Consider the following 12,084-nt stretch of genomic DNA (forward strand, 5'->3'; position numbering starts at 1 on the left):
CGTTGAACAGGTCATTAAGAGGTGAACGGCAGCACAAACCCTCCCATTGAAACTCGCTCCCTTCTCCCTGGAGAGGCATCTGGCCTCAGCTTGATACCTCCCTACAACAGTGCAGCTGAAATCAACAGCTCAGTTGTCTCTACATGATGCCCCAGCACAGAAAAATCACTCTCAAATATCACAGTGCAGATTTCTACGTTCAGAAAAGACCTCAAAATTTGAAACTTTCAACAAAATCCTGGAACCCTTAACAAACATTTAAATCTTTTAACGAAACAGAATAGATCATTTTCTTTGATTATGTTTGTCAATTTTCTGGAGTGATTCACTTTAAATTTATGGAATTCTAAGAAACTACAAGTTCTCAAAAACAATTATTTATTAGCGAAGTAAGCATCTCTTTTTTTTTACACTATTCCCTTCCAGCAAAACACATGCAAAGAAAAGGGTATATCCGTGAAAACAGCAGAAGGATTAATAAAAAAAACTCTGAGAAGGAAGCTGTAGAATTACAAGTTTCTTGCCTCATATTTCTTAAGGTAACAAGTGAAACAAGCCAAGACTCCAGCTCATCTGCTTGATAAGTTTAGCAAGGTAGAGACATCACTTAAGCACATTGGGTCTGATTTTACTGCTTGCTTTTACCACTTGCTGCCCCATTTATGTTGCACATGCTCCACCCATTTGTACCAGGCGTTGAGTGGATGAACCCACTGTCCTTCAAGGGACCACTGGAATTGACTTAAAAATTAGCCCAGAACCTTTTCCATCTATTTTTTGTGGGGCCAAGAGGAGCAGTCCCCCACCCTCGGATCATTTCTCCCCAGGGGCCAGACTTTTGGCCGGCTCTGAATAGGAGCCAGCCAATTTCCTGCCCTCCTCAACTGAGGAGCTGCATCAGAGCGCTGGTCTGGAATGTGCAGCTCGCAGCTTTGATGCAGGCATCAAGATGACTCAGGTCTCATGGCTGTCCGCTGACTGCCCCTTTTGCACCAACAGTTAAAATCAGCTTCATTAATTCAGGGGGAACATTAATGCTGGGCTGCACAGAATTTTTGATTCCTTTACTTTTGGTTGTATTTTTTCACAATGACAGGGCTATTAAAATTTTGAAACTAGTTAAACATTTCATATCACATTCATTAAAAAAATTATGGAAAAAGTTAATGGCAAATAAACATACAAGAAAAACAGCTAATATTGCAACATACACTGAGGATCCATACAAGCTTGAACCTCAGAGCATATAAATTATATTTCTGAACAGGAGTTCCCTGTCCTCCTCATGAATTGTTCTGAAAGCAATTCTTTTCCACCAGATTTTCCATAGGCTTACCAACTTTTACAGTTAATTAAGTAGCATATTTAATTGAAAGTAAATCTCTGATCATTAAGTGTCATTATCATAATTGGCACAGTGGCATTTGGCACCACACTCTTATTTAATGTTAACACCTACACAAGCTTAACTTCGAATGCAATGAATCAACCAGTGCTTTATAGATAACCTTTATGAACTCTGGAAACACTGTACCCCAAGTTTCAAAGCAATGTCCTACATTTTCTTACCACTCCTGTACAAAATAGTCACAAATGTCCCTTGGGATTTTGTCATATTTTTCTTTCCATGATCATGCTGCTGTCCTTTTCAGAGCATTAACTATGTGCCAATGGAGCACAGAATGACAGAGATGAAGTACCTAACTACCTCAGTATGAAGTCCCGATGGAATCAGGTAAATTAATGAGACTCATCCAAAGGTTATGTATGATCTATTACTTCCTCTAATTATAAATAATAATCCTGATCATTATGCTGGTTAGCTATAAAGAACTAAGATAAATGTGCTTAACCATGATTAATAGACATCAATGAACTGCTAGGTCTCTTTCGTTGCCATGGTACCTCCAGAGTGCACCGCAGTTATTTCTTCTTGTTTCTTTTTTTCCACTGGCACAGACACTAATTCTTTGGGAAGTAAATATGAATTTGCTTTGCAAATCAGTTTCAGACTTCAGCAGTCCTTAACGACCCTCTTAGTGCACCATTCCAAAGAGTTAAAGTACTTTAAGAACACCTGAACGGACATGTGATCACTGCAATTAAATAAATCATTTCCTGAGCAACACTGTAAAACAAAAATGTAATGTTATTTCCAGCACGAGGGCTAAAATACTGCCTGACAGCTGGAAGCCATATCTTAGTAGTGTGTTATAATGGCATGGCCAAAGCTGGAGAGATGTCAGCCTTATTGCTGAAACCTGAGGGCAAATAGCTTGGCAAACAGTGTTTATTTTACTATATCCTGAACTACTGTCACTTTACTGTACATTAACCAGAGCTACCCTTGCTCTATTAGTTCATGTCAAAAAACAATAGTAGTTTTGGCTTATTATGTCAGCTGTCATACACTTTTATTGTTTCCATGGAATAAAACACAATGATTGAAGAGCCATCGAGATGGGAGAGATAAGTCATTCATTTTTCATACCATCAGTCATGAATCAACATTCATTCCAACAATTGCCATTGAGTGCCATCAGCACAAAATGTACTATTGGGCCGGATATTCCAATGCCTACGGGTGGGTACGCGCTGTGTACCCACCCGTAGGGACATCGGAAATGCCGGTTTCAGGCTTGCACAGCGCATGTGCTGAAAACTGGCATTTCCGATCTGTCAAGAATGCTCTTGGCAGATTGTATGCCTGCCCTGGAGAAGGGCCTCTGCAGGCGGATAGTTCTGCTCTCTGGAGAACCTCCGCCCGCAGAAAACCCTTAGAAATCTTACCAGCACTTTTTTTTTTTATTTCACTCATTTATCATTTAAAAATACTTTTAAAAAAGGTAAGTTTACTTTTAGCCCAGTAAAAAACTTGAATTATTTTTTTCAAAAAATTAAATTTTTGTTTAAAATATTTAATTTATTGTAATTTCAAATAATTTAAAAAATGTGATTTAAAAAAAAAATACTTAATGTTTTAAAGTGTTTTTGGGGTGATTTCCATTCATATATTTGACAGGTCCATCAAGTGTATGAAGGGAGATGCTTGCGAATTGCATGCGCCCCTGGGATACGTGGGCCCTGCACACTTGGAGTTGGAAAGGCCCAGGAGCGGAACTATACTCACCTCGGGAGCCCTCAGGTAAGTGTGTAGATTTTTTCCAGATCGGAGGCCTCCACATGTGGGAAGCCTCCGATCGGAAAATACTGCCCAATGTCTTTTGATGCCACTAAGAAAAATGGATGGAAACATTTTTATTCCTCCTCCAATCCCTCTTTTTCCGTTCCTCTTCTTCTGAAGGTGATGACTCATGCTGACGTACAGTTCCAGAGATGCCAGCTCCCTCCACTACCTTGCCAATGCAGCCATTCTTTATGTGTGAGTTTTGGCAAGCTATAGGAACAGACACCGGTCCTGCATTGTATTAGACTATTTCTGCGTATTTCAGATATAGCTTTAGATAGGCATTTATATTCTATTTTGAAGGAAAGAAAATTAGACAAATGTGGGAAAAAATTGACAAATACAATCTAAAGATAGTTTTTAGTGTGTAGGGGAGGCAGCCTACCTTGGCTAATGGAGCTGTTTAAAATCAGAATCTAACCAGAATAAGTTTATTTGGTTTGTGCCTCAGATTATTTAAATGATAATGCATGGAAGTTTTCCACTGTGAAAGTAAATTAATTCCTTGTGATTGTTGCAACTATTCATGGAATGCAGCGCCAGAGGAAAAATTTCAGTCGGTCTGGTAAACAACTCTCCATACAGCAAGAGGGTTGCTGTTCGCATTCCATCCATTTGAGTGACAGAAATAATTAATATTCTAATTACCTGCCTGTTGAGAAAGAATCTGGCTCATCTTCAAAGAATCATGCTTTGTGAAAGGACTATTTTGATGTTGAGTGTCAAAATCTGGCTTGGAGCAGTACATGTACTGTGGGCTATTCCCATTCTGGAGTTCCCTTGCTTCAGTTGTTTCACTAGACATCATGCACTGAGATAGCGACAGAGTTCTATAAGTAGAAGCCTGCATCATGATCAACAAAGATTCAACGAAGAGATTTTGAAAAGGATTCCTCGATTTTGGACACTACTATTTTGGTTTTGTAAATCATTTAAATGATTATGTTAATCAAGAATTGTGTTGCAAATTATCTGCATATTCTTTTGCCTCTGTGTAATTAAATATTGTGCAAATATATTCCACCATTAGTTTGGCCTTGAACGGCACAGTCTGACAACAGAGTGTTTTCCACCTTTCAGAAAGGACAGAAGTGTGTGCTGGGCAGCCCACGTAATCACTGCTGCAAGATATCTTGGTAAAAAGAAAAGACGGGGGTGATTTTTGTATGTGGCGTTGCCAAGGGTGTTCAGTCTACCTGCCCAATGATATTGGTGGGAGGCCTGATACATCTTAATTTTCATGGTCAGGGCTCATTTAAAAAGAACAGGTGGGCTGCCAGTGCTAATCACACTGCTAGTAGGCAGCTCACTATTTAGAAGGGCAGGAAATCCAGCAGGCCAGCTGGCACTTAAAGACAGCCTGCAGCCCTTAAAGGGGAGGGGCGTTTTTCATTGGTGGCTGGTGCAGCAACAGCAGCATGACATCATCCAAGACCCCCATCCCCCCGCACCACCCCGCCCCCGATTCTCTGACACATGCTGTGGAGGTGGTCATGTTGCAAGTAAGGAATAGAAAAAAGGTCCTCTTTTCCTCTGATGAGTGACAAATGTCCTAGAAAATTAGCCAGCGGCAGTGGAGGGTGATGGCTGGGCAGGTCAATGCCAGCAGCATAGTTTCAAGGACCTGGCTGCAGTGCAGAAAGAAATTTAATGACCTTACCAGTACTGCCAAGATACAACTCCCCTTCACAGCTCTCTTACTCTCTGTAGAGTCCTACACTACCCTAAATTGGCCCCAGCACTAGCAATCCTTCCCTTTCCCGCTTCCCATGCCTCATTCACTACACCGCCTTCTGCTTGCACTCATACACTCAAAACGTATTACCGCCCTCACAATGACTTCACCTAGCCCACACTTGCTGCTTTTTCCTTTTTGCATGCACACTATGCAAAGATGCCTCACAGATCTTCAAAACCCTTCAACATAGCACACACTAACACATTCCTACTCTTCTTGCAGGAAAAGCTGGCACACATACAAAAAAGGACTTCACAAACAGGAGGAAGTCCAACTCCACTACAAATTCTGACACCAATGGAGGACACAGCCATCAACATCATTGGTAAAAGGAAGACGCCCAGCATCGGAGATAGCGAGACTGGAGGCCACTCACAGCATGGTGTTTGGGTGTCTTCCCTTTATTTTCTCTTCCTTCTTAATTCTCTCACTGATACTCACGCACTCAGCAATGACTACCTAATTCTGTACTGTGCTGTCACTCATCTGCTACTGCTTACCCTTGCCATTACATTCTAATCCTTCTCAATTTACCCTGCAGGCACATAGACTGATGGGGAGACCCCTCCCGAAGATGCACCATCACTCGTTCTTACCCGTCCAAGCAGCACAGGATGGATAGTGAATTACAGGGGTCTGCGCTGGATGATTCACTGAGCACAAGTGAGCAGGATGAGGTGCAAGTGGGCAGGACAGCCCAGGAAACAGCTCATTGGAGAGCAAGCAAGCATCCTCGCTCTGCTGAAGAGGAGACTTTAAGCAGATGCAGACTTCAAGGGCCCAGCACTTAACTGAAAGATGCTCTCTCTTCACCAGCCATTGCTGAATGTATTGGACTGCCTGCTAGGGAGCTACTGTAACACATTGAAGAGTGTGGCAGAGTCCACTACCAACCCCGTATGGAGTTCTGGAAGATTGCACCAACACTCCGCAGTTAACCATAGAGTAAGTGCTCACTTCAAAAACAACAACTTGCATTTATATAGCGTCTTTAACATAGTCAAACATCCCAAGGCGCTTCATAGGAGCATAATCAGGCAAAAATTGGCACCGAGCCAAGAAGGAGATATTAGGATGGGTGAGTTAAAGATTGGTCAAAGATGTAGGTTTTAAGGAGCCTTTTAAAGGTGGAGAGAGAGGTTGAGAGGTGGAGAGGTTTATGGACGGAATTCCAGAGCTTAGGGCCTAGATACTAACGGCACGACCTCCAATTGTGGGGCAAAGGAAGTGGGGAATGCACAAGAGGCCAGAGTTGGAGGAACACAGAGTTCTTGGAGGATTGTAGGGCTGGAGGAGGTTAAAGAGATCAGGATTCGCGAGGCCATGGGGGGATTTGAGCACAAGGATGAAAATTTTAAAATTGAGGCATTGGTGAACTGGGAGCCAATATAAGTCAGTGAGCACAGGGGTGATGGGTGGATGGGTGACATGAGTTAGGATAGGAGCAGCAGAGTTTTGGATGAGCCCAAGGTTATGGAGATGGAAGATGGGAGGCCGGCCAGGAGAGCACTGAAATAGTAGAGTCTGAAGGTAACAAATGCAAGGAGGAGGGTTCAGCAGCAGATTGGCTGAGGCGGGCAGAGACGAGTGATCGACGTTATTGCTGGTTCCTATGTGCAGCAGCCTGTGACACTCATAATAGTTTTCCTCAGGGATGCTCATGTTGGGGGCACTGCAGGTTCTGGGCTCCATCATCTCGGACAAGCTGGGTGATGGATAGTGGCTTCAGGCACATTATGGAAGTCCTATAGTCTACTCTCCAACAAATCAGTGGAAGTCTGAGCTGCAGTGTGATAGCTGGAGCCTTCGCGCGATGAGAATGGAACATGTTACCCTCTCTCATGATGACAGCATGTCTGCACCCTCATCGTCCCCTCCAGTGATGCCTACCCTGATGCCAGCTGGCCCAGACTACCCTAGTAATAGTCGAGTTATTAGTCTGCACCTGAGGCATTTCAGGCCGGAGCTCCTAGAGGTCACTGACCACAAGCATCTCAGGAGCCTCAGTTGAGTATGTAAGAGACCATTTAAGACAGGCACTAGGGGCTCACACATGGGTGATAGTTAGTCTGTAGACATTTATGTACACCAATAAAATGTTAAGGGGGAAAAATTGGTTAATTTGCGCCTCTCATTAGGGAACGCAAATGCCCTAGCGCCTGGGCATGGCATCGTTAACACCTCCTGCAAAATTCAGTGGTGTAGTGTCCGAGGATCACTGCAGGAGAACAATAAAACAGGTATTTACTGAACAGTGAGTAATTCAAGACTATAATACAGAAGCCTGCTACGGCTTTATATACAGGGGTGGTCAATGCAAGTACTGCAGTATAGAATCAGTTCTTCTCTTAAAGGCACATACACAACAATTCCTCCCCTTTTAGATAAACAGCACATAACATTCATTTAACAACTAAATAATAACTAATTACAATTACAATTTTCTCTGTACTATATAAATCAACTGAAATAATCATTTATAAGTTCAGTCTTTGAGGAGGCTTCCTGATCCTGACTGGATAGCGCCTTTCTCGAGTATCCTGTTCTTGCGGCGGAGTTGATTCTGGCTCATTGTCATTGGTTGGTTCGTCAGCTTCCAATACCACTGCTTCTGAGGTAGACGCAATCTGTACTTCGGGTTGATTACCAGGTGCACCTGCTCGTGGTATGGGTTTGGCTTGTTCCTGTGACTCTAGAATCTGGTCAGCATGGCATCTCACGATGCTCTCTCCAACATCCACTGTGTACATTAGTGGTCCCTGCTGTGTGCATATCGTTCCTGGCTGCCATTTTTCTGTTCGCTAGTCGCAGGCCAAGACTGGTTGCCCTATCTTGAAGCTCCTGGTTAACTTCTCATTTATGTGCTGGAATTGCTTATCCTCAACATCTCGTCTTATGTTTCGTTTGAGCAAATCCAGGTGACATCTTAGCCTTCGGTTGAAGAACATTATGGCTGGAGCTTGGCTGGTGACTGCATGTGTCGCATTCCGGTAAGCAAACAAGAAATTATCCATCTTGTGTTGTAGTGGTATGTTGTCGTTACACATCGCCTTTATTGCTTTTTTAAAGGTCTGAACAAACCTCTCAGCCAATCCATTTGTGGCTGGATGATATGGGGCAGATGTGTAATGCTTCACCCCATTATTCCTCAGAAACCGCCGGAAATCCTCTGACACAAACTGTGGCCCATTGTCGGAGCAAATCTGTTCTGGCAAGCCATTCCTGGCGAAGATGGTCCGCAGGACGGCAATAGTTTTCTCCGTGGTGGTGGAGGACATTTTGATGACCTCTGGCCATTTCGAATGGGCGTCCACAGCGATTAAGAACATTGAGCCCATAAATGGACCACCAAAATCAATGTGTACCCGTTGCCATGGAGATGAGGGCCACTCCCATGGATGTAGCGGGGCCTGTGGTGGAGCGTTTTGGACCTTCTGCTATCCTGTGCATCTCTTGGTCATATCCTCGATTTCTTTATCGATTCCCAGCCACCACACAAACACCCTGGCTAGGCTCTTCATTTTTACCCCTCCCAGATGACCCTCATGAAGCTCATTGAGCACTCTATCTCTCAACTTGGGTGGAATTACCACTCGGGATCCACACATCAAGGTCCCCCGGCACACTGACAGCTGTTCTCTCCTTGGTGAGAATGCTGGCAACAGTGAGTCGCCATGTGCTGGCCATCCCTTCACCATCAAATCATAGGCCTGAGAGAGTGTCGGGTCATTTCGGGTTTCCTTCTCTATACTTGAGTTTGTAACAGGTAGACATTCGACTATGGTCGCATGGAATATCTCAACAGGGTCCACTACAGGTGCTTCCTCTACCGTAGGCAACGGTAGGCGCGACAGCCCATCAGCGTTTCCATGCTGTTTCGTACCCTTGTACTCTATGTCGTACTGATGTGCCCCTAGAAAAAGTGACCATCTTTGCAGCCGTTGCGCCGTCATCACCGGAACACCCTTCTTTGGGTTAAAAATGGAGACCAGGGGCTGATGATCAGTCAGTAGGGTGAATTTCTGTCCGTGCAGATAGTGATTGAACTTCTTCACCCCCCACACCAGGCTGAGGGCCTCCCTGTCAATCTGGGCGTAGTTACGCTCGGCTGAGGATAACGAGCGCGACGCAAAGGCTATTGGCCTCTCTGAACCGTCAGGGAATTTGTGTGACAGCACCGCTCTGATGCCGTAGGGAGACGCATCACATGCTAACCGAATCGGTAGTGTTGGAATGTAGTGGGCCAATACTTCTTTTGAAGTGATTAGGCATTTACATTTCTGAAAGGCATGCTTACACTCATCACTCCATTTCCATGTTACTCCAGTTTGCAGTAGGGCGTTCAGTGGGTGCAGAATTTTAGATAAATTCGGCAAGAACTTATGGTAGTAGTTCACCAACCCGAGGAACGACCTCAGTTGCGACACATTTTCCGGTGCTGGAGCCTTGACTACAGCCTCAATCTTGTCCGGCGACTTATGCAACCCTTCCTCATCAATCATGTGGCCACAATACGAGATTTGTCTCCTGAAGAACTCGCATTTGGGACGGTTGGCTCGTAGCCCATATTCCTGTAATCTCGTGAGCACCTGCTCCAGGTTGGCAAGGTGTTCACTGTCATTTTCACCCATAACCAGGATGTCGTCCAAATAACACTGGGTCCCCGGGATCCCTTGCAGGACTTGTTCCATCGCCATCTGCCAAATAGCCGGGGCTGATGCTACCCCGAATACCAGTCGATTGTACTGGTAAAGGCCTTTGTGAGTGTTTATCGTGAGGTATTTCGTAGACGCTTCTTCCACCTCCATTTGTAGATATGCTTGGGCCAGATCAACCTTTGTAAAGTGTTTCCCTCCAGATAGTGAGGCGAAAATATCTTCTATCCGTGGAAGTGGATATTGTACTGTGTGCAGGACTGGGTTCACAGTTACCTTGAAGTCCCCACAGATGCGAACCTTCTTCGGCTCCCCAGGCATGCTGCTCAATGATTTCTTCATTACAGGAACGATGGGTGTGGCCCACTCACTCCAGTCCACCTTGGACAGCACACCCGAATGCTCCAGACTCTCCAGCTCTGCTTCGACGGCTGGGCGGATCGCGTAAGGTACCGGTCTGGCCTTAAAAAATTTTGGGTTTGCGTTATCTTCAATTTTTATCATTGCCATTACTCCTTTTAGAGTCCCAAGTCCTTGTTGGAACACCTCTTTCGCGTCTGTTGGAATTTTTGACAGTCGTCCAGGTGTGATGTCATCATCCTTTTTATCAGTCACAGTTAGCGCCTGAATGGAATGCCAATCCAATTGTATTTTTCGGATCCATTCACGTCCCAATAATGGTGGTCCTCCATCTGGTAGTATATATAGATACAGTTTCTGTGTTTCCTTGCCGTTGTATTCAACTGGCACCCTTATTTTTCCTCTGGGGTAGACTTTTTGCCCCGTATATGTCTTCAATACAATGGACATGTCCTTCAAGGGTATGTGTGAGAATAGCCGCTCATAGTCTCGTCGATTCATGACAGTTAGGGCTGATCCTGTGTCCAATTCCATCTTTACTGGGGACCCTGCTATCATGAGGGTGACTCAAATGGTTCGGTGATCCTCCTTTGCGATCACGTTGTGTAACTTTAGACAACTTAGTCTCCTGCTCCCGAAGTCCTTATCACTCTCCTGATCTTCCGAACTACTCTCTGTCAATTTCTTTACTTTCTTGTACTTTTCCTTAGTAGTTCTTGTAGTGTTGGTTTTCTTTCCCGACCTGCAGACTCTTGCTATGTGTCCCATTTTCCCACATTGCCTGCATACTTTGTCCTTAACCCAGCAGTCCTTCTGATCATGGGTTGTTCTGCCGCAGCGATAGCACTTTTCTGCTCCATACGCCATTTCGTTAGCGCTGTATTCCTGTGGTTTCCGTTGTATTTCCGCAGCTCCCCGTGCTGCTGCTTCGTAGGATACTGCCACGCTGAAAGCTTGTTCTAGCGTCAGGTCCTTTTCCGAAAGTAGTCGTTTCTGGGTTCCTTCACTCTGGAGCCCACAGACAAACTTATCCCGCAAGGTGTCTGCCAGTCCTGCTCCAAACTGGCAGTGCTTCGATAACTTGCGTAGTTCCGTAAGATAGTCAGCATTGTTCTCATCTTTGTGCTGGTTTCTTTTATGGAACTTGAATCTTTCTGCTATCAGCAGCGGTGTAGGGTTTAGGTGTTCCTGTAAGATATTAAGAATCTCTTTAAAACTTTTCTCCATTGGTTTAGCTGGGGTAATTAAATTCCGCAATAGGCCGTACGTTCTCGCGCCCATCATTTTTAATAATACCGACGCCTTCTTTCCATTGGCCACCTCATTGGCATTGCAGTACACTTCAATTCTTTCCACATGCGTGGTCCAGTCTTCTACCTCGTTGGCGAAAGCAGTGATACTGCCACTCTTCGGCATCTTGGGTGATTTAAAATGGCGCCTCCCGCGCATTTTCTTCTTCCCCAATGTAATAAAATGGCGCCTCCCGCGCTTTTCCTTCTTTCCCAATGGAATAAAATGGCGCCTCCCGCGCTTTTCCTTCTTCCCCTTGCTGCCACGCTGCTCCTAGCGTTCTACAGGGTAATGGCGGCGACCCGCGGCTTCGGCGCGTCTCACTTTTCCTTCCTCGCGTTCTATCCTCTCCACGCTGCCCTGTTCTGGAGCATCGACCGCGCCCTGTGCGCTCCACCCTCTCTCTCTCTTCCTCCCGACGACGCTGCATGGCCCCTTTGCAGAGCCGCTCGATCGAGCCCGAGCCCGCCGCAGTCTGGAAGGGTCAGCGCACTACCTGCTACCAGCATGACTTGCTGGAACACCTCGACTAGGGAGCCAGGCCCAGCTCTCCACAGCCTCCCCTGCAACTCTCCGATGGATCCCTGGGCGGTTGCCCGCGGTCGACGCCCGCCGTTCTGACTTCGACCTCCAAGGAGCTTCTCTTCAGGGAAAAGATCCCCGTGAGGTGATGCAGTACTGCAGGTGAGTTCAAACCTGCCCATCGCCAGTGTAGTGTCCGAGGATCAATAATACTCAGACTGCAGGAGAACAATAAAACAGGTATTTACTGAACAGAGAGTAATTCAAGACTGAAATACAGAAGCCTGCTATGGCTTTATATACAGGGGTGGTCACTGCCGGTACTGCAGTAC

The 12,084-nt window shown here is 45.3% G+C and overlaps 1 protein-coding gene across 1 annotated transcript in view; it reads right to left on the minus strand.

Annotated features, from left to right (window-relative positions):
- Positions 1-12,084, minus strand: part of dgkb (diacylglycerol kinase, beta) — a 1,409,408-nt gene that overhangs the window by 1,069,634 nt on the left and 327,690 nt on the right. The gene's annotated exons all lie outside the window — the stretch shown is intronic.

This window comes from Somniosus microcephalus, chromosome 5 (assembly GCF_052327205.1).
Source record: "Somniosus microcephalus isolate GS21.2 chromosome 5, FLI_Smic_1.0, whole genome shotgun sequence".
NCBI lineage: Eukaryota > Metazoa > Chordata > Chondrichthyes > Squaliformes > Somniosidae > Somniosus > Somniosus microcephalus.